Below are 21,098 nucleotides of genomic sequence, written 5' to 3'. Positions count from 1 at the left end.
TGCATCACCTGCGACCTTTGGCCGAACACTTCCCACACCCCTCCATCTATGCCTCTGCTACTGCCTCTGGAAGATGAGTCTGTTCCCTAATTCTGCCTATCTCGAGGAGACCTATCAGAGCAAATCAGATTCATTCACTGAACCAGCATCTGTTGAAGCTCTACTCTGTACCCTAAGGCAGAATCATGAATGAAAGGAAACTCCGGCCCTAGAAGAAGAGACCAGTGATCAGTCAGTTCTGGGCAATGCAGTTAGGTTACAAAAGAAGAATGGGGACAATGCCATGGAGGCTACGGTGAGCCCTACACTTAAAGAGCAGGGTTAGAAGGGATCTTCTTGCCAACATAATTTCATAGACACCTCTACAAAGGAACCTGTGCTGTGCTCATCGAGGGAGAGATGGTGAGAGCAGGAACCGTTCAGCCTTCTTGCAGAGGGTTGGTCCCCGAAACACCCAGAGACCCGGGAGAGAGAGGTTTCCACACTTCTTACCAGGTTCTCAGGCCTATTGTCTGGGGAGTGTCCTGAGCAGCCTGGAGTGGAGACGTCCTGTACCAAACGTAGGGTTATATAACACCCAGACGCTTTGCTAACTTGCCCACTGAAAGTCGTTTCTTATTGGGGCCAAAGTAACACTTAGCAGTCACAGTGTTTGATAAGGTGATAATGAGTGATCAAGCCACAGCACACCAGAGAGAAGTCAGGAATGCAAGAGGTCAACCTTCCCTGACTCACCGGTGGGATGACTTTTCCCAGCCACACCTTGCAGCTGGTGGAGAGGTCTCATCCCATCCTCTACCTATAGCTGAGGGGAGGACATCATCTGGATACAGATAAGGTGAGCAGGGACAGGTGGCCATAGTGCCAACTAAATTATACAGAAATTATTTCATTCATTCATTCTTCTATTCACTTATAACTAGTTATCAAGTGCGCTGGACTTGGTGGGATATAACCAGGAAATTGCTTCTTTTTTTGTCTCTCTCTTATCACTGCACTTCCAAACTGCTGTCAAATCTTCTTTCATTGGGCGACATCTCAGGCAGATCCCAGAACTATTCAGTCCCTTTCAGGTATTAATGAACTGTCCTTTTGTTAGAGTATTAAAAAGTCCAGTCCAATATACATTTACAACTGTTTCCTGTCAAATGCAAATTCCTGCCTCTTCCCTCAGCTCAGGTTTGACCCAAGCTCAAAAAGTTTGCATAGCCTTTTATGATTGCATTGTCTCTTGCCTTTCACTAGCTGCTCATGACTCCCCGAGGTAGAGGAAGAGAGGGGAGAAGAGGGGAAGAAGCAAAAATGTCTTTTTACTTGGGGGGTCTGCTGTAACAGCCATTGGTGTCCTCTGAATACAGATGTTCTGGTACAGGTTCTTTCTCTTGGAAGGCACTTTAGTGAGTTCCTTGGACGTGCCCCATCCCCACTCCCCGCCCCACCCCACCCCCAGAGCCTGTGCCTTGCAGTACCTGGACTTGCGATGATGCCCTTTCTGGCTGACTCTTAGGACTCCCCTTCAGCTTCAGAGCAATGGGATACCCCACATGGCCGTCTAATGCCAGGTTAGCCTCTCCATAGCAGAGAAAGGCCCTTGGCTGGTCCTGTAGAAGACTCAAGCCCAGCTACCATCCTCAGGGTTCACGTGGTCCACGGAGAAACTTTCCACCTATTGTCTCAAGTCCCTGTAGCTCAGCAAGCATCCACCAAGAAGGGAGATTTTATCTCTGCTCCTCCCCCACTCTCTGAATGGTCCATCCTCACTTGGCTCAAACATGGGGGAAGCACTTCCTCCCCTCCTCCAATGAGAGGAAAAGGAAAATAAATGAATGCACAATACTTCTTACTAAAACTCCCTTACAATCAATCTAAAATTATATCTATATATCTGTATCTGTATCTCTTGTTTTTGGCCAACTCCTAACAAGTCTTACGTGGAGAGAAGCTGTATCTCTCTTTGGACCACTTGTTACCCATCTCAGTTTTGGGCATCAGCAGAAGTTCTCAAACAACAGAAAATTTCCAATTTAACCCTCTGTTATTCACTAATTCATTCATCCACAATATTTATTTAGCAAATACTCATCCAGTGTGTACTATGTGCCCAGGACTATGCCTAGGTGTACCCAGTAAAGGGCAAAACTGGCCTGGCCCTGGCCTCCTTCTGGGTGTGCTGGGTGGCTCCACCATTGCTGGCCTCTTGAAACCTTTCCAGAACATCTACATTTAATTAATCCAATACCCTATCAACTGGAACTTTGTTATTCAGCACTGATACATGACGGCTTCAAGGACAGTTGTAACTTCATGTTTGTAATAATGGCCCCAAGTGCCGCAAGATCCTAAAGTGTCTTTGAATCATCACTGATAACTTCATCATCATCATTGTTTTAGTGTTGACTGTATTTTGCTGATTTCTGATTCTTTAGCAAGTACAAACTTAGTTATGTTTCTATTTTAATACTAAATAGACATATGCTCTAAGGTAGAGACGGTTACCTATAATCAGAATACTTACTAAATCATATCTTCCCATTATTTGACCAGGCTGGGTTCAGAACATTTTCCTGTTTGTTTATAGAGTACATCATAATTCTATAAAGTGTGCATATGTACATGTGTATGTAAATTTTTTCCAGTTTTTTGGGGGGCATGTGTATTTTATTAGATTGCATTTTCCTGGTATTTTCCCTTTTATCCAAAAAATAAAAGTGCCCACTTTCCTGGCTTCAATGGATAACTCATTGAAATATTTAATTTAACTTGGTTTTTTTAATGCAAAGTTATGTGTTTTTAAAACCCTGCTCCTGTTCTTGGCACTGCCAGTCAAAAACATTCAACTTAGAATGTCTGCCTTGTTCTTGAAGTTGGAGTCTATGTGTTTTGATTTTGTGGGATTTTTTTTTTTCCATCTCATTAAACCTCAGCAGAGATGAACAGTTTTGATCTTGTGCAGGGAAAAACACCAGCGAGTCTTTAGTGTTGCCAACTATTCCATTTAAAAAGTCTTGCATTTTAACCCCAGTTCCCAGATGTAATATCTAAATCTCGTGAACCTTATAAATATGATTTTTCAGGAGCAAAGAACTTCTCCCTTCTTCCTTATTATGTCTCATTGGCATACTAGCACATAGTCCAAGTGTCGGCAGATAATAATATCTTAAAGAGCACTGAAGCATGAGAATACCTACACACTTGCAAACGTGTTATGAAATATACCCCATTAGTCACTTTATATTTGAAAGGCAGAAAAATAGGCACTTAGCAACAACATGCTGCCGCTTGGGATTAAAGAAAAGCCATTTTATATCCAGGAAATATTACCCTTTCTTTTGGGGGCTGTCAGTGTAGCACATTTAATTACACAGAAAACTCTCACAAGGAGACTGGGCTGTTGATTGTCCACATGCATGATGAATGACAGTAATGACATCCCCAATGATGGCTTTTGGTGGAGGAGATGGGGCTCATTGGGAGCCTTCCGTTCAGGTTCATAAGTCAGTCCTGTGCAGAGGGATCCCGAGATTCTGCTTGAGAGCTGTGCTTTCCCTCTGGAAAGCCCTTCTTTCCTTCCTCTCCTCCCCTCGGAGTGGATTCTGGGGTGGGAGTGCCTGTCCCCAAAACCCAGAAGTAAGAATCTGGCACTTAACACCCTTTCAGGACCCACTTTTCCCCACAGGCCATGAGGGAGAGCATGAAAATGCTGAGCCCACATTAGCATCCAATTAGATTGCATTTCCAGAAGGTTCTCTCTCACACCAGTTAGGACATGTACAAAGTAACAGGAGACAAGCAAAAGTGATGAAGAAGGAAGAAAACGTTCAAAACCTCACTTTCAGCTGGGGAGAAATTCCTTGAAGAACCCTATAGGTGCTTGCCTCTAGGCCAGTGCAGAGGACAGCCCACCAAGCCCCCAAGGCCACTCTGCAGACATTTGCTGAGCCCCTGAGGATACACAGCCCTGCCCTCCAGCAGTTCCCCTGTGGGCAGGGGAGCTTGGCACCCAGGAGACTTCCCAGAAGCAGGTTGTTCTCTCTGTGTCATGGGGACTTGAGAGTAGGCAGAAATTCCCACTTGAGCAAGTCAACATCTTGCCTTCAAGTCTTGGCTTCCGTTGGTTAATAGAGGGATGTAAAGTGAAGCAGTGGGGATTCGCGCGCATGGGAAAGCCAGGGCTAGAGGAGAGATCGACTCTCCCTATCTCCTTAAATAAATAAAAAGACGGAAAGCAGTAAGGGAGGGAGGGAGAAAGAGATAGAGCCAAAAATGGCACCCATGAGGAATAGATAGTGGCAGACTGCACAACGATGTGAATGTGATTAATGCCGCTGAATTGTGCACATAAAAATGGTTAAAATGCCAAATTTTATGTTATATGTGTATACTTACCACAGTTAAAGATAAATAGTGTAATATACCTCAAACCACTGAACTGTACATTTTAAATGTGTGAATGGTATGGTATCTGAATTTATATCTCAATAAAGCTGTTTTTCAAAAATTTGTTATCCATGAGCTGTGTGTGTGTGTGTGCACTTGCACATGAGCACAGACACAGGACAGCAGGAGAGATTGCCAATTTCTGAGTTAATCTACTTCGGGTGGAGACGTCAGAGTGAGGACTAGACAAAGGTAGGGAGGAGAAATGTAACACGTCTGCTCCCTGTTTACAGATGCCCTGGAGGAAGGGAGAAAGATGTAAAGTACATGGATGCTAAAACAATATCATAAGAGTACAGGCTTCAAATAGTTTTATAAGAGGGAGGATTCTCTGCTCTCTATGTGCTTTGTTTTCAAAGTCGGAGGCGTGGCCAGCTCTGCCTGTAGAGGCTGGTGTGACTGGTATGAAGGTGTGGCAATTAAAGATCAAGCGAAGCTCCCATTTTCCCATGAAGCATCTGATTGTGCTTAGGAATGCAGCGCATCTCTTTTGATTATGCCTTGGAGCCAATGTCCCTCTTCCTGGAGGCACACCTTCAAGGTCAAGGGGGCGTGGTAGAGGTGATGCTGGGTCTGGGTCAAAGACTGCCTCCCTTCCTGGGAGACTTTGAGTGGCTGGTGGGTCGTCGCCTGGGCTTCTTTGGCCGTAAAATGCTGCTGCTGATACCTCCCATGTCTTCTGCCTGGAGTAGTGTGAGAAGTGAAATCCAAACAACATGGAAAGTGAGCCTTCAGTAAACTGTGAATCACCGCCCTGTGGAAGTTGTTCTGGGCGCACATAATAGAAAACCTAATAAGTGAGCGGAAAAAAAGAAGGCGCTGAGTTGAGAGGATACTGGGAAATCTCTCAGAAACCACGGGCAGGGAGTGAGGGTCTGAGAGCTGGGAAAACACGCAGCTCACTCCCTTTGACTCCTCTGCATATTCACATGTCCTCATTTTCCTCCCTCTCTGCAGATCGTCTTCTTTTGTTCTGGCTTGCAGGCCAAATATGGTCACCCCGTGGCACCTGCGATTGCACACCCTCCATTCAAGCCATGAGCCCAGACTTTTCTCCCAGGTCCTCATTCACATCGGTTCAGCCTGGGCTGAGGGTGCACTCCTTGTCCGACGAGCCGTGAGTGTGGGCAGGGGTCACACCTTTGTCCATCCCTGTTGGCATGAACTGGGCAGGTAGCAGGAGAGGTGTCTTCTGCAAACACGATGGCAACATCTAGTGGCCTGATTACAGCAGTCAACGGAAGAGTGAGATATGATTTTAAGAACCTCCTCTCATGGTGTCGCTGTCTCTGCTGTTTTCTGTGAGTCCTGTCCTGTGAGCTCTGTGGAGCCTGGCCCTGGCTGGGCACTGAGGCCAAGCAAAGTGAACCAAGGTGAGGCTGGAGGCCTGTCAGTGAGTGGGGCTGGGCCTGTGGGGTGCCTCGGGGACCTTGAAGCCACCCTGCAGCTCCTCTGAAATGGGACCAGGCTGTTCTGCTTGTGCCCAGGGGTCCGTGTTGCATTTCTCACAAAATATTTTACAAATGAGTGTGGGTACAGGTCATAGAAACCCATTTTAAGCTATAGCTTCAGCAAAAAAAGGAGATTATTCTGGGGCTGCTTTTCTGGATCCCTCTGTCCTTTCCCTCCTGCTCCCCTTTGAGCCCTTCTTCTGTTTCCCGGTTGTCCACTCAGAGACAGACATGGTGAGTCCTGCATTGATCTCCTCTCATGAAAGGACAGTGGGGAAGATGCTGAACTAAGGGCTGCTGACTTTTTTTCCTTCTTTTTCTTTCATTGCCTGTGGTCTGCAATTACCCGTTCCCCTCTTGGCCTTCAGAGCTGTGAGAGGGTGAGCAGGTGTCGAGAGCAACTCCGTTCTTTTTGAGTCAATCTCATTACGTGGAAAAGGTCCAACTCTCTCTGGGGAGCTGGCAGCTCCTCCAAGGCCAGACCACTCGGCAAGGCTCCCAAGAGCAGTGCTAGCCTGTTTGGCGTCATGAGGAGCCGGGCCAGGCCTGCTCGCCTCGCCTCCACGAGCAGGTTGCTTCTCAAACAGATGTACAGATAATTGGATGCCTTGGACAGACTGCAGTGGTGTAAGGTAGCCACCTTACCAGGCTTGCAGGAAAGAAAAAAGAACGACTCTCAGCTGAGGACACTTCTGCCCCTCAGGTCTGTGCCGTCCTTCCATCTCTCTTCCATCCTTCTCTGCTGTTGGACACAGAGAAGCCAGTGACTTACTTCTGGCCTTAGGCCTGCTCCATGTGCCATAGAAGATGCTGGCGGTGGGAAGGGCAAGGGAGAGAGGGAGGGGAGGTATAAAGAAGAGCAGGCCTCTTCGTTGCCCAGAATCTAAGTGGGCGAACACATTGAAGGTCCCTGCAGGACTTGAGCCTTAAGGATTAACTCTTAAGAAGCTACCGAGGTAAACAAGTACATGATTACATTCACGGCTAGTTATTTGGTAATAGTAACTGGCATCTGTTCCCAGCACGGTTCTAATCAGCTTCCATTTGTCAGTTCGTTTAATCTTCACAGTCCTACAAGGTAGACACTTAGATTAGCTCCATTTTACAAATGAGAAACTCGAGGCACAGACTGGTAAATACTGTGCCCAATTTCATAGGGCGAACAATGGTAGAACCAGGATTTGACCCCAGATAGCTCACCTCCAGAGTCACTCCTTCAACTGCTTCCCGCGTTATCAGCCTCTCATGGTACAAATTAAACACGGAGGACAGGGTGGAATCAGTCTTTGCTCTTGTGTGCTGTGATAATATAAAAGATGCTACTAGGGAGAAGAAATATTTTTAAAGTCTAACCATTGGAAAAGCAAGTGTTAGCAACAAAAAGTTTCATGACCCATTCAAACCTCAGCGGTTAGTTTCCGATTCTGCTAACTTCCCACAAGAGTAAAACTGGCTGTTCTCACTGCTGTTAACAGAGAGGAGCTGTGACCTTAATGTGCAGGGGGAGGGAGGGCCAGTCATTATTTAAGCAATGTGATCTGATGGGAAGGCGGTGCTGGAAAGTGAACAAAGGTGGGAATTATTGCACCGCAGCTCTCCCTGACGTTTATTGTGATTTTAAAATCTGTGAGCATATGGTAACTGCTGGAAGCATGGAATAGCAGTTGGAAACCATAGACTTAAGGAATAAACAAGCTACTCTTTTTTTCTTTTTTGAAAGGGAACATGCTATTTTTTAAAATTGAAGTATAGCTGATTTACAATATTATATTAGTTTCAGGTGTAGAACATAGTGGTTCAATATTTTTATCGATTATATACTCCATTTAAAGTTATCAGAAAATATTGGCTATATTCCCTGTGCTGTACAATATATCCTTGTAGCTTATTTATTTTATATGTAGTAGTACCTCTTAATCCCCTACCCCTATCTGGCTCCTCCCCACTTCCCTCTCCACACTGGTAACCACTAGTTTGTTCTCTAATATGTGAGTCTGTTTTTTATATTTTATTTTTTATCATTTTATTTTTTAGATTCTACATGCAAGTCATAACATACAGTATTTGTCTTTCTCTTGTACTACTCCTTCACTTTACGTCACCTTTTCCCACAACCCATTTTTGCTCCCAAATCTGAAGAAGACCCAAGAGGAAAGTCCAGAACAAGATATCTCCTCTTCTTCAATCCATCCCCCACACATCATGTAAAAGAGTTTTTCCTCTCCTGTAACAGAAGTTAGCATTTTGGTTCTTGGCTATGGTATTTCTATGTGCTGTGCCCTTTCCTGGTTTCGGTTGGGTCTTAAATTCCACCTTTTTGTTTTATAGGGCTGGATGGAGAGCTGGAAATGTGGGGATGACATTTTGTTTGAGATCCATGGTGGCCCTTGGGAATTCAGGCCAAGGGCTACTTCTCTTGCCAGTTGAGGGAGCCCCACTGTGTGGCTAGGCAAAACCCACCCCCTCCCCTACCTGGTTATCCAACAAACTCTGAATCTTTCCCCTCTTCTCTGACTCCTTTGGGTGCCTCCTGGTGGTGATGTCCATCCCCCTCTCTGGGCCTGGTGCTGACTCCACTTAGCCCCTGTCTTAGTCTGTTCAAGCTGCTGTAACAAAAATACCATAGACTGGGTGGCTTATAAACAACAGAAGTTTATTTCTCACAGTTCTGGAGGCTGGGAAGTCCAAGGTCAAGATGTCAGAAGATTTGGTGTCTGGTGAGGGCCTGCTTTCTGGTTCATAGACGGCTGTGTCTTCTTTTTAAAATTATTTATTTATTTATTTATTTATTTATTTATGGCTGCGTTGGGTCCTCGTTGCTGCACGTGGTCTTTCTTTAGTTGCGATGAGCAGGGGCTACTCTTTGTTGTGGTCAGCGGGCTTCTCATTGTGGTGGCTTCTCTTGTTGCAGAGCATGGGCTCTAGGTGTGCGGGCTTCAGTAGTTGTGGGATGCAGGCTTCAGTAGTTGTGGCCCGCGGGCTCTAGAGCACAGGCTCAGTAGTTGTGACGTGTGGGCTTAGTTGCTCTGTGGCATGTGGGATCTTCCCGGACCAGGGATCAAACCTGTGTCCCCTGCATTGTCCGGAAGATTCTTAACCATTGCGCCACCAGGGAAGCCCCGGCTGTGTCTTCTTGCTGTGTCCTCACGTGGCAGAAGGGCTGAGGGAGCTGCCTGGGGTCTTTGTTATGAGGGCACAAATCCCATTCATGAGGGCTGTACCCTCATGACCTAGTCACCTCCCAGAGGCCCACCTTCTAATACCATCACTTTGGGGGGATAGGTTTCAACATTTGAATTTTGGTGGGGGGCGGGGAGACAAATATTCAGTCTCTAGCAGCCTCTCTCACTATCTAGTTTACATGTTTTGTCTCTTCTAAATGATAAGATTCTGGAGGGTCTGAATCATGTTTTCTTTCTTTTTTTCTTTTTAATCATATCTGTTTTTTAAGATCTTCAGATAATGCCATATGACTCCCTAAAGTTTCTAGAATCTACACAAAAAAATTGACCAAGCTTCTAACTAGTCAAAGCAATGAAGAAAATACAATTAGATACAAGAATCACAGAGTTCACAAAATAAAAACAAAGCAGTGATTATAAGTAACTATGCAATAAATTTGACAATCTGGATAAAATGGATAAATTTCTTTCTTTCTTTTTTTAATGCAGCTTACCAAAACTGACACAAGAAGAAATAGAAACCCTGGAGTCTTTATCTATTAAAAAGAAATGATTTTGTAATTAATCAGAGGCTTAAAAGCATTAAATTCTATACACATTCATATGAAATTTCAGCAAGTTAGAAACAGAAGGAACCTTATCCAACTTGATAAAAGTGGAGATCAAATGACAGAACTGCCCATGAGGGACTTAGACTTGGGTCACAGGCAGAGTTGCCCTGTAGCTAGTAGTGTGGAACAAGTTAGGGACCGTTTTCTCTGACTCTGGCACCTTGTGAAGTGGGAGTTTGGGCATCTAGAGACAGCATAGCCATGACATTCTTATGTCCACTGGCAGGGCTAAGGCTCTGCCATGCAGTTTCCCAGACAATGGGCATGAATGAAATGGGCATCTGGGCAGGACAGGGAAAGCTGTGTTAGGCGCCTCCAGAGGAGTGAAGTCAGGATAGCAGAAGGGGTTGTGACTGGAAGGGATATGCATGGGGCTTCTGGGGCACTGGGAATAATCTCTTTCATGATCTGGGTGCTGGTTAAAGAGATGTGTTCAGTTTATGAAAATCAATTCAGCTATCCCCTTTTAATATGCACACTTTTCTCTCTGTGTATTACACTGCAATAAAAAAGATTTTAAAATAATTTAAAATGCTTTTAGCCTCTATGTGTCCAGCACCAGGAGTTACAAAGATCCCAGTGCCTTGGCCTTTTCCCTTGAAGTTCAAGGGACTCAGAGTCTAGGGACTCCTGAGCCAAGGGGCTCAGGAAAGCTCCTGTAGAGAGGCCACGGTAACACAGCGTGAGAAGCACTGCTTCAGTGTGGCTGCAAGGGGACTGGGAGAGTCAGAGAAAGGGGCCCGAACGCTGCCATGGAGGGTCATGAAAAGTGAGTTTTAAGCTGAGGCTTGGAGGATGGGTAGGAGCCTTTTCTGTAGGCCAATGTGCAGATGTTGGGAAGGGGAGGAGGAGAGATGGTGGGAGGGAGGACATTCCAGGTCCATGAGAAGAGAAGATAAAAAACTGCCAATCTCCAGTCCCATCAAATACGCAGTCACAGTAGAATAAATAATGTCCCTCAAAGCAAAATATGCAGCCTATTAATATAGGCTTATGACAGCTATTGGACACATAAGACTTACTGAGAACAGGGGTGTGAACCATGTTTTCTTTTTTTTTTCTTTCTTTTTTTTTTGCGGTACGCGGGCCTGTCACTGTTGTGGCCTCTCCCATTGCGGAGCACAGACTCCGGATATGCAGGCTCAGCGGCCATGGCTCACGGGCCCAGCCGCTCCGTGGCATGTGGGATCTTCCTGGACCGGGGCACGAACCGTGTCCCCTGCATTGGCAGGCGGACTCTCAACCACTGCGCCACCAGGGAAGCCCCACATGTTTTCTTTATTCACTGCCTGCCTCACTCCATCAGCAAGCAGTGCTGTCACCCACCGTGTCCACATACATTCATCTGTTTTAGGCTTAATGTTGAGCACACTGCCTTTGATCAAGAAATGAATCCACCACTTTTCAGAGATTTTCCTGTTTTCTGAATCCCCTTCTTCTTCCCTAACCAAGTTGCTTTGGGAACTAGGGAACTAGCTGCCCCTCCTCTCATAGTGAGAGAGGTCTGGAAGTCAGTTTCATGGGTAAACTGAGGCTCCTCCAGGTGCTTGCCCTTTCACGTAACAAGCTGTCCCAGAAAAACCAGTTTGGACAGCAACTTCTTGTCTAAACACATCTCTAGAAAGCCCCATACAGAGAACACTAGTTTCCTATGTGATATCCATTCTCTCCTTCTCTCTTAGAAACAGACCCACAATGTTATTCCAGATGGCATGTATTCAGTAAAAAGACTGTGATTCTCTGCCTCTCTTGTAGAAGATGAAAGCAGAAATTGTTGGATGGAACTTCTGGGAAATACTTTTTTGCCATTCCATCCTACCTGCCTCCTGTCATTTGAAATGTGGATGTGATGGCTGGAGCTGCAACAGCCATATTGAGGTCACAAAGAAAAGACTAAAAGAATCACAAAGACACAGTACTAATTTTTTTGATTCTTAAGCCACTGAACCAATGCCAGTAATTATCCACACCTGCATTTCACATAAAAAAATAGACCATTGTGTTCAAGTCACTGTAGTCAGTTCTGTTACTAGCAACTGAAAGCAATTCCTAATTGATACACTGAATTAGAGAGAGGGTAGCTCAATGAATACTCAAAGGCCTTAGTTACAGGGAGCTGAACTCTTATGAAGCCACAGTTCTCAGAAATTCTTCCTTTGCTGACGAGCCCTAGTGCCAATCTTCTCTGAGTTAAGTGAGATCTTTGTGGTATTCCCAAATTTAACTTCTTCAGTGAAAATGAAACACGAAAGCCACCGGGCTCCCTCCCTAGATAAGCAGCTTTAGGAAAGCAAGTCATCATCTCCCTTTGACGTGTGGTCACCTGGTAAAAGCATTGCTGATACCATGCCTGTGAGCTACATGTTGAAGTTCTCCAACATCTGGCAGCTGAGCTGCTACTGGCTTTTTTAAGCACGAGTAAAACCAAGCATTCAAATGTTCCCAATTTAGCCCCTTAAGCATTACGTTGGGTGCCTCTACCTTGGCCCACAGCTGCCAGCAATTCAAAGCTCTTTCTTATACAGACATTTTCAGTTTTTTTAGTTTGTGCATTCTCCTCATTCCCAGTGGTGGTAAAGTCACACTGGAGGAATTTTTATAGAGGCAGTCACTGTTGTGTCTTACTAGCCATAGGTTTCCCTGGGGCTGGGGTGGTTAGAAGAGATCAGGAAAACCTGCCACGAAGCTGGAAGCCCCGTGTCCTCTTAACCCCTTGTAAAGAGCCGATTCCTCACTGTAGCGAGGCCCTCATCTCAAGCAGCCAGTTTTAAGTCATAGTGGTGTCATCGGGGTGGTGGTAGGAATAGCAAACCCCACTTTCTTTCTCCTTCACACCTGGGCAGGGTGAGAAGCTGGGTCGGTGGAAGGCACAACTGTGGAACAGATGGACTCCATCCTCAAGGGCCAACCATCGCATCTTGTGGACCCCTTCATCCGCTGATGGTGCTGCCCAGGACCTGAGGGTTCTTAGACCACCCTTTCTCCGGTCGTGCTCCAGGTTAGTGCCACCTTCTGCAAGAAATGTGTGGAATCAGAGAATATCAGCACTAGAAGGTGCTTCAGAGACTGCCTCACCCCACTTTCTAATTTGACATATGGGTAAAATGAAGTCCATAGCAGAGAGATGACTTGTCTCGAGTCCCATTACTAATTAGTGGCCTAGCTTTAGGTCTTGACCTTAGGCCAGTATGTTTGTCCCAGTAACAGATTTCTTATCTAGTGTTCACTGTGTATGGGGTGCTGGTGTAAGATATATATGGGGTGTGTGTGTGTGTGAGTACAATCTTTCCCATTTTATACATGAGGAATATAAGGTATGGAGAGGTTAAGTAACTTGCCCAAAGTCACAGCTAGTAAGTGACAGAGGCAGGATTTGAACTCAGGCAGTCTGGCTCTTCTCTTGAGCACTGCACTACCCTGACATACTAGTGCCCAGTCTTTATTCACTTCCGGTCCAGGGGAGGGATCTCTAATAAATTCCTTGGCCAGAGGATTCCTGGCTTGATATCTTACCCCTGGAGGAACGTTTCCCAAAACATGATAGCAAGTGGTACTAAACCAATGAACCAAAACTAAAACAAAACAAAAATAAATTCCATGGTCAAATAAATTTGCAATGTTGTATTAAAACAAGTTAAACAGAATTGTTTTTACCACAGAACTTCTCACGGCCTTTAATATGCTAATGGACATTGTGAATTCTCTAAGAGAGTCTAAAAGCATTTCCTAAACATTTTGGACCATAGAACATTTTTTCATGCAATGATGTCATCACACAACCATGTGGCTTCTGGAAAACTTGATTGAGTAAAAAAGGCAAATTGTGACTTCTTATTATTACGAAAATAGTTTTGACCTGAAGAATCCTCTAAAATGGAAAATAGTTTTGACTCAAAGATACCCCCCCAGGGTTCCCTGGAATACACTTTGAGAACTGATGTCCTAGAAAATAATATATTAAAAATAAGACTTGAAGCACATGATCATGGGCTAATTATCAACTTACCCTTGTAAAGGACAAGGAGAAAAGCAAATGAAAGAAGATAGGTGTGTTTTAAGAATCGGTCTCTCATTCTACTAACTCCTTATTTTCCCTTTTTCTTTCTTATCTTCTCTTCCCTCTCTTCTTTCCATTTAAAAAGTCCTTGTTGCTCCATAAAGGATTTAAAGTAGCTTACTCTTCCAGTGAGTCAACATTCTTGTTGACAGAGACGTATTTAAGAATAAGTAAAGTGTTATTTTAGCGGGGCTCCTGACCCTTCACCCAATTCTCCTCGACTTGCACCCTAGAGGTCAACCTGAAATTTCTATCATTAGCGTTTTGTTTATCTGGGTAAAGCCATGTCTTTCTAGAAAGAGGCCTGAGTTCAGATACGATTTGGATGTGGCGGGAGGTGTGACACGTTGGGCTACAGCGCCTGAGCCTTTGCACAAGTGGCTCAGATTAGGAAGCTCGTCCTGGATGAGAATCCTGAGGGACTGGGACTCAGGATGGGGAAGTACTGCAGCGGCTACCTGCATGAGACGCTAGAAAGCGAGGTGCCCCAATGAGAAGTAGCTGCTCTTTCCTTTTTAGGGAGATATCCAAAGGTGCACTTTATTCATTTAACAATTTTACTGGGGGTCTGCCCTTGATCTGAGGTCACTGTGCATTTATACTAGACCAGAGGTCTTTGAACCTGACCTCAACCTTCAGGACAAAGCCAGTGCAGCATTCGGAGAAACCCAGACCAGGTGGGAAAAATGAAATATATGTCCGACTGGGTGGCACAGGGTCCTCCTTTGTAACACTGGCCAGTGCAATGTAATGTCCTTTGCTTACAAAGCAGTTACCCTGCGGGAGAATGCTCCCTTCCCCACAATCTGGGACCAGATGGAGAATCACCAGCTGGAGGGACAGTAAGTGTACTCTCCCTCTTGAGAAGAGCACCACATCCCACGCTTCTTTGTCTTTTCCATCCTCTCGGTTTTGGGGCTCCTGCCAGGTGATGCTAACACTGAATCACCAGCTCTTATACTTGCCACTGCCGTGTACCATATGGTGCACCGGAGCCCCAGGTGTGTGCCGGGAGAGTCCTTAGCTGTTTGCTTGGAGCGGGCTTGCACGGTTGGTGTGCTTCTCATCAAGGCAAACCCATCCAACTAAGCATTTTATAAACAACAAAACAAGTTTTATTAGGAGTTTCCCACATACATTAGTAACACATACTCCTTTTAGAAAATACAGATGAGAAAACGGAAAAGTTGTCCATAATCCTATCACCCAGAGATAAGGACAGCCAGCTTTAGATGAGAATCCGTCCTTCCCTCCTTTTCTCTCTCTATCTCTCGCTTCCTAGGCAGCTACCGACACCTGTGGAAGGTCCCAGGTGAGGTCCATATGTGGCCAGAGGAGTGGCCACTATTCCACCCTCCCCTCCTTCCACTGATTTGCAGCAATGGTCTACACAGCAGAAGGGGCCAGATTTTGTGTGTGAATTCTCAGGCTTAGAGGGTAAATGGAGAGGACGGCATGGAGTTGGGCCCCTTTCTGCCTCAGGGATGGATGGATCTGATGGGGGGCAAGAAGGGGAGGAGGAGAGGAGCCCACTCCACAGCTCTGGGTAGAGTTCAGTGTGTCCCACACAGTGAGGATTCTGAGAACTGCAGCTCTGCTCAGGCAAGTGACGGGAGGGAGGATGTCCATTCTCCATCACGTATTGAAGCTGTTATTTTTTCTCTTGGGACACCCCTGTTGTGGAGTGGGGTCCTCAGGCAGGAATACCACCCTCTCGGCCAAGTATCTGCCACTTTTAACTCCTGGTTCCTGCACTCACCATTGATGCTGCTTTGGTATTCCTTTTAGACTTCCTAATTTGAAGTCTATATTTAGTTTTTTCTGCACTAGAACACGCACAGCAGTTAAACATGAAATCCAAGATGTCATAAACCAGCAGCCTACTACTATTCCATATAAAATGTGTGGGGAGACATCACAAGCATTCAGGGGCTGTGATGAATCACCTCAGGTTCTCAGCATCTCAGCATCTCGCTTAATTCTTCAAATTAAGCAGGGAAAGAGCTGGGGAACATTGGGCTCTTCTGAGGCCAGCACCGGCCAGCTAGAGCGAATCCTCTCTGCTGGCTCAGCTTCTCCACCAGCAGCCCCTACTGGCTCACCTGTTTATTCTGCAAGTAGCATTAGGAGACTCATGGGGAAATTTTTGCTTGGGGGCCCAGGATTTATATTTCAGAACTTCTTCCCCTCATTAGAGCACCGGATTCTGTAAGGAGAGTGAAAACAATAGCTCTCAGTGCTCTTCCAATAATACTCTTGATAATAATCCTTGGTAATTTCAATATCCTCAAATGCAGTCTTTCTCTTTTTTTTTTGCGTTACGTGGGGCTCTCACTGTTGTGGCCTCTCCCGTTGTGGAGCACAGGCTCCAGACGCACAGGCTCAGCGGCCATGGCTCACGGGCCCAGCCGCTCCACGGCATGTGGGATCTTCCCGGACTGGGGCACGAATCTGCATCCCCTGCATCAGTAGGCGGACTCTCAACCACTGCGCCACCAGGGAAGCCCCCACATGCAGTCTTTCTAATACTTAGACTCCCAGTTCCTCAACTTCCTTTCCTCCCAGTGATGGAAGGAATTCCTTTATGGAATCTTTTTTTTTCCTATCTCACATGGAATAGTGCTTTTATTTATTTATTTTTAAAAATTTTATTGGAGTATAGTTGATTTACAATGTTGTATCAGTTTCAGGTGTACAGCATAGTGATTCAGTTATACATATACATATATCCATTCTTTTTCATATTCTTTTCCCATGTAGGTTATTACAGAATATTGAGTAGAGTTCCTTGTGCTATACAGTAGGTCCTTGTTAGTTATCTATTTTATATATAGTAGTATGTGTATTTTAATCCCAAGCTCCTAATTTATCCTTCCCCCCAACATTTCCCTTTTGGTAACCGTAAGTTTGTTTTTGAAATCTGTGAGTCTGTTTCTGTTCTGTAAATAAGTTCATTTATATGGTTTTTTAAAAATTAGATTCCACATATGAGTGATTTCATATGATATTTGTCTGACTTACTTCACTTAGGTGAAGGAAGGTCCACCCATGTTGCTGCAAATAGCATTATTTCATTCTTTTTTATGGCTGAATAATATTCCATTGTATATGTGTACCACATTTTCTTTATCCATTCCTCTGTCAATGAACATTTAGGTTGCTTCCATGACTTGGCTATTGTAAATAGTGCTGCAATGAACATTGGGGTACGTGTATCTTTTTGAATTATGTTTTTCTTCGGATATACACCCAGGAGTGGGATTGCTAGATCATATGGTAGTTCTATTTTCAGTTTTTTAAGGAACCTCCATACTGTTCTCCATAGTGGCTGTACCAATTTACATTCCCACCAACAGTGCAAAAGGGTTCCCTTTTCTCCACACCCTCTCCAGCATTTGTTGTTTGTAGACTTTTTGATGTTGGCCATTCTGACTGGTGTGAGGTAGTATCTCACTGTAGTTTTGATTTGCATTTCTCTAATAATTAGTGATTTGTGTTTCTCTGACAGTGATGTTGAGCATCATTTCATGTGCCTTTTGGTCATCTGTGTGTCTTCTTTGGAGAAATGTCTATTTAGATCTTCTACCCATTTTTTGATTGGGTTGTTTGGGTTTCTTTTCCATATTGAGCTGCATGTGCTGTTTGTATATTTTGGAGATTAATCCCTTATCGGTCACTTTGTTGACAAATATTTTCTCCCATTCTGTGGGTTGTCTTTTTGTCTTGTTTATGGTCTCCTTTGCTGTGCAAAAGCTTTTAAGTTTAATTAGGTCCCATTTGTTTATTTTTGTTTTTATTTCCATTTCTCTAGGAGGTGGATCCAAAAAGATATTGCTGCAATTTATGTCAAAGAGTGTTCTGCCTATGTTCTCCTCTGAGTTTTATAGTGTCTGGCCTTACATTTAGGTCTTTGATCCATTTTTAGTTTATTTTTGTGTATGGTGTTAGGGAGTGTTCTATTTTCATTCTTTTACATGTAGCTTGTCCAGTTTTCCCAGAACCACTTATTGAAGAGGCTGTCTTTTCCCCATTGTATGATCTTGCCTCCTTTGTCGTAGCTTAATTGACCATAGGTGCATGGGTTTATTTCTGGGCTTTCTATCCTGTTCCGTCGATCCTTTATGGTATCTTGGCCACTCACACCCATAGCCATGCTCTTGACCTTGCCATTACTAACAACTTTGCTCCCTTCATAATCTCAATTTCAAATGTCCCACTCTCCCATCACAATTTCTCCTTCCAGCTCAGTCTTCTATTCTCTATTCTCTCTATTGAATGATTCTTCAACCTCACTGAGATCTGCAACTGATGGATCTACTACCGTTTCGCTGTTCCTCACCACCCCATCATCACCCATGAGCCCTCACTGCCCTCCTTACCCACTTAGATTATGTGGTGCCTCATTATCACCCTGCCCATTAATATACAATTGATTCCCTTCGACCCCTCCTTTCATTGTCCCTTCTTGGCAAGACCATGATCCTGGCTGAATCTCCCTCTGCCCACTGTGTCAGCACCTGCACGGCCAGGCGTGGCTACCTGGTCTTACTTTAAGTCCATCACCACACCTGCAGGTGGGTCCTTGGTGCTTGCTTGGCACTCCTACTTCATTTCCCTACACTATTATTCTCCCACTCTTGAAGACACTGATTTCACATTTTTCTCCTCCCTCCTCAAACCCTCAGTCATCTTCCCCCATCCTCACTCTTCTTCCCCCATCCTCACTCTCAGCTGATGGCCTTGCTTCCTGGTTCAGTGGGATAATAGAACAATGAGCTGACAAGTTCCACGTTCCCACCACCACACCCAGTCGCCCACCCTCATCAGAGCCTATCCACTCTGCCTTCCCTCCTAGTACCGGGATGAATTTCCCAAGAGTCGATCAGCAGTGGTCCTCAGTCCTGACTGGCAGCATCAGCATCACCTGGGAGCCTGTGAGAAGTACCAATTCTCCAGCCCCACTCCAGACCTGCTGAATCAGAATTTCTGGGGTGGGGGCCGGGAACTGTCTCTCTAAGTGATTCTTAGGCACAGTGAAGTTTAAGAAGCGCTGAGCTAGATCCCTTTCTCTCTCACCTGCTCAGGGGTTATGCCTCCAGGGGTGGTCCCCTCTCTCTTTTGCATCGTCACACTTTTTCCTCTTTTGGATCATCGTCCATTCCATCCTATAAACAAGCTGGAGACAAAACACACAACCTCTCTTGATCCCAAATCCCACTTTAGCTACCACGCCATTTCTCTACTTGCCTCTTTCTCTTGAAATCCCCTCAATCAGTTTTTTGCTCCTACCATCCCCCAAAATGAACTTGTTAAGGCCATTTTGGCAGATATTGGCTAGATGGTCACCCAACTCTTCCCTCTTTCTGGCGACACGACTAAATGACATTTCCCAATTCCTTTGCATGTAAATGAGCCCCGGTGACTAGTTCTTGGCATGGGAGCATGGACCTTCAGGCTGAGGCATTTGAGCAAGGGTGTGCTTCGATATAGATTGTCCCTTCCCTTTCCAAGGTAACCATGGAGGCCACACACTGAAGATGGACAGAGGCTGGGTACCTGAGTCACCACATGGAAGGCCATCCACCAAGTACTGACTGGACTGTGACAGACGTGAGAGATAAGCATTTTCTTACCAAGTCACTGATTGAGGGTTATTTGTCACAGAAGTAAGCCTGCGTAATAAAATTACCAGTGACCACCAAATTTCTAAATCCAATAGTGAATTCTTTGTTATTATCATGTGACCAAAGAGCAGCATTTGGCAACGTTGAACAATGGTTCCTTCTTGCAAAATTTTTTTCATATATTCTTGAGGGCTCTTTTTTTAAAAAAATTCTTAACTCACTATAATATCCTTTGCTAATTCTTCTTCATGTTAACTGCCTCCCAGCCCTCAGTCCTTGGATCTCTTGTCTGTTAGTACTCATTCCTCTGTTAATATCATCCTCGCACTTGGCTTTATGCACCTTCTCTACAATAATGATTCCCACGTTTATATCTCTAGCCTGGACCCAAGGCTTGCTTATCCAACTGCCTACAAGGCATCTCCACTTGGTATCCACCAGACACCTCCAACATAACATGTCCCAAACCAGACTCCTGATGCCTTTAGTCCTGCTTCACGCATCATCTTCCCCTTCTTAATAAAAATGTTAGCTCCATCCTCCCACTTGCTTAAGTCAAAATAATGGACTAATCCTTGATTCTGTCTCTCATTTCCCACATCCCATTATTATCAATTCCTATAGATCTTACCTTAAAAATATCCCGGGGCTCATCTCACCCTTGCATGGGTGCTGTCAGGGTTCAAGGCACTGCTGCCCTCTCTTGCTTACACTCTTGCACTATCCTCCTAATACTCTCCCTGCGCACATTCTGTCCTGTCTCCACGCTGTTCTCAATAGAATATCCAGGATGATCTTTAGACACCAAAATCAGATTACGTCACTTTTCTGTTCCAGTCTTGCCCCACCCCTAGTGTTTTCCCAGATCGCTCAGAATTAAAACCAAAGTCCTTAAAATGGCTCTCAGGCCCTCCATGAGTGGCTCCCCATCGCCTCTCTGACTTCATCTCTTCTGACTCTCTCCTTGGCTGGCTCTGCGCCTGTAACACTATCTTCTTTGCTGTTTCAAGCATATTCTTGCCCGGAATACACTCGCCCAGTTAGTCATAGCCCACTCTTGCACTTCCTCCAAACCCCTGGTCAAATTCACCTTCACAGTGTGGCCTTCCTTGATAGAAACTCATGCCCACCCACCCCTGCACCCCCTGTGCCTCTTAGCACTTATCATCACCTGGCACACTAGACATTTTCTTATTTGTTTGTTTATTGTTTGCCAATTCTCACCAGAATGTAAGGAGAGCAGACTTTGTCTTCTTCATTCTGTGTCCCCAGAACATAGAACAATGTTAGGTGCACAGTAGGTGCTCAATAAATATTTGTAGAATGAATGAAAGAATGAACAGCTAAGCGAGCCAGCTGCAGCCTCATTGGCCCAGGAGAAGAAGCAAATCTCGCCAGTTGAGTTGTGCATGTGCACTTTATTTCTGGTGAATCAGAGTCCTTTCTTGCTCTCCCAGTGAATTTTGTCCCAAGGATCTTGTCTTCAAAGCCTCTTGTGTACCCTGTTTTGGACTGTCTTGGGAGACCTGTCTCTTCCTCATAGAACTGGCCTTGTAGACACTTGGTGGCATCGTTATGTGACTCTCCAGCACAGGCCTTTGCTCGTGAGGCTCCAGGGCTCCGTTTGACACTGCAGGGAGGCGTGATTCCCCCACCTGCTCTCCTACCAGGCACACTCTGAGGTCTGACCAGGAGAGCAATGGACAGCACTGGGTTCTACTTTTGAAAAACTGTAG

The 21,098-nt window shown here is 45.1% G+C and overlaps 1 long non-coding RNA gene across 1 annotated transcript; it reads right to left on the bottom strand.

Moving 5' to 3' along the window:
* Positions 1 to 10,815: 10,815 nt before the first annotated feature.
* Positions 10,816 to 20,137, bottom strand: LOC132437009 (uncharacterized). The gene is made up of 3 exons (XR_009521945.1): positions 19,994 to 20,137; positions 18,815 to 18,914; positions 10,816 to 12,693 (listed from the first exon to the last, which is right to left on the bottom strand). It is a non-coding gene; the product is annotated as an uncharacterized lncRNA (long non-coding RNA).
* Between the last annotated feature and the right edge of the window lie 961 nt (positions 20,138 to 21,098).

Source organism: Delphinus delphis, chromosome 14 (genome assembly GCF_949987515.2).
Source record: "Delphinus delphis chromosome 14, mDelDel1.2, whole genome shotgun sequence".
Classification (NCBI taxonomy): Eukaryota; Metazoa; Chordata; class Mammalia; order Artiodactyla; family Delphinidae; genus Delphinus; species Delphinus delphis.
Note: the sequence above shows the minus strand (reverse complement) of the source record. Positions and strands in the feature narration are given on the sequence as shown.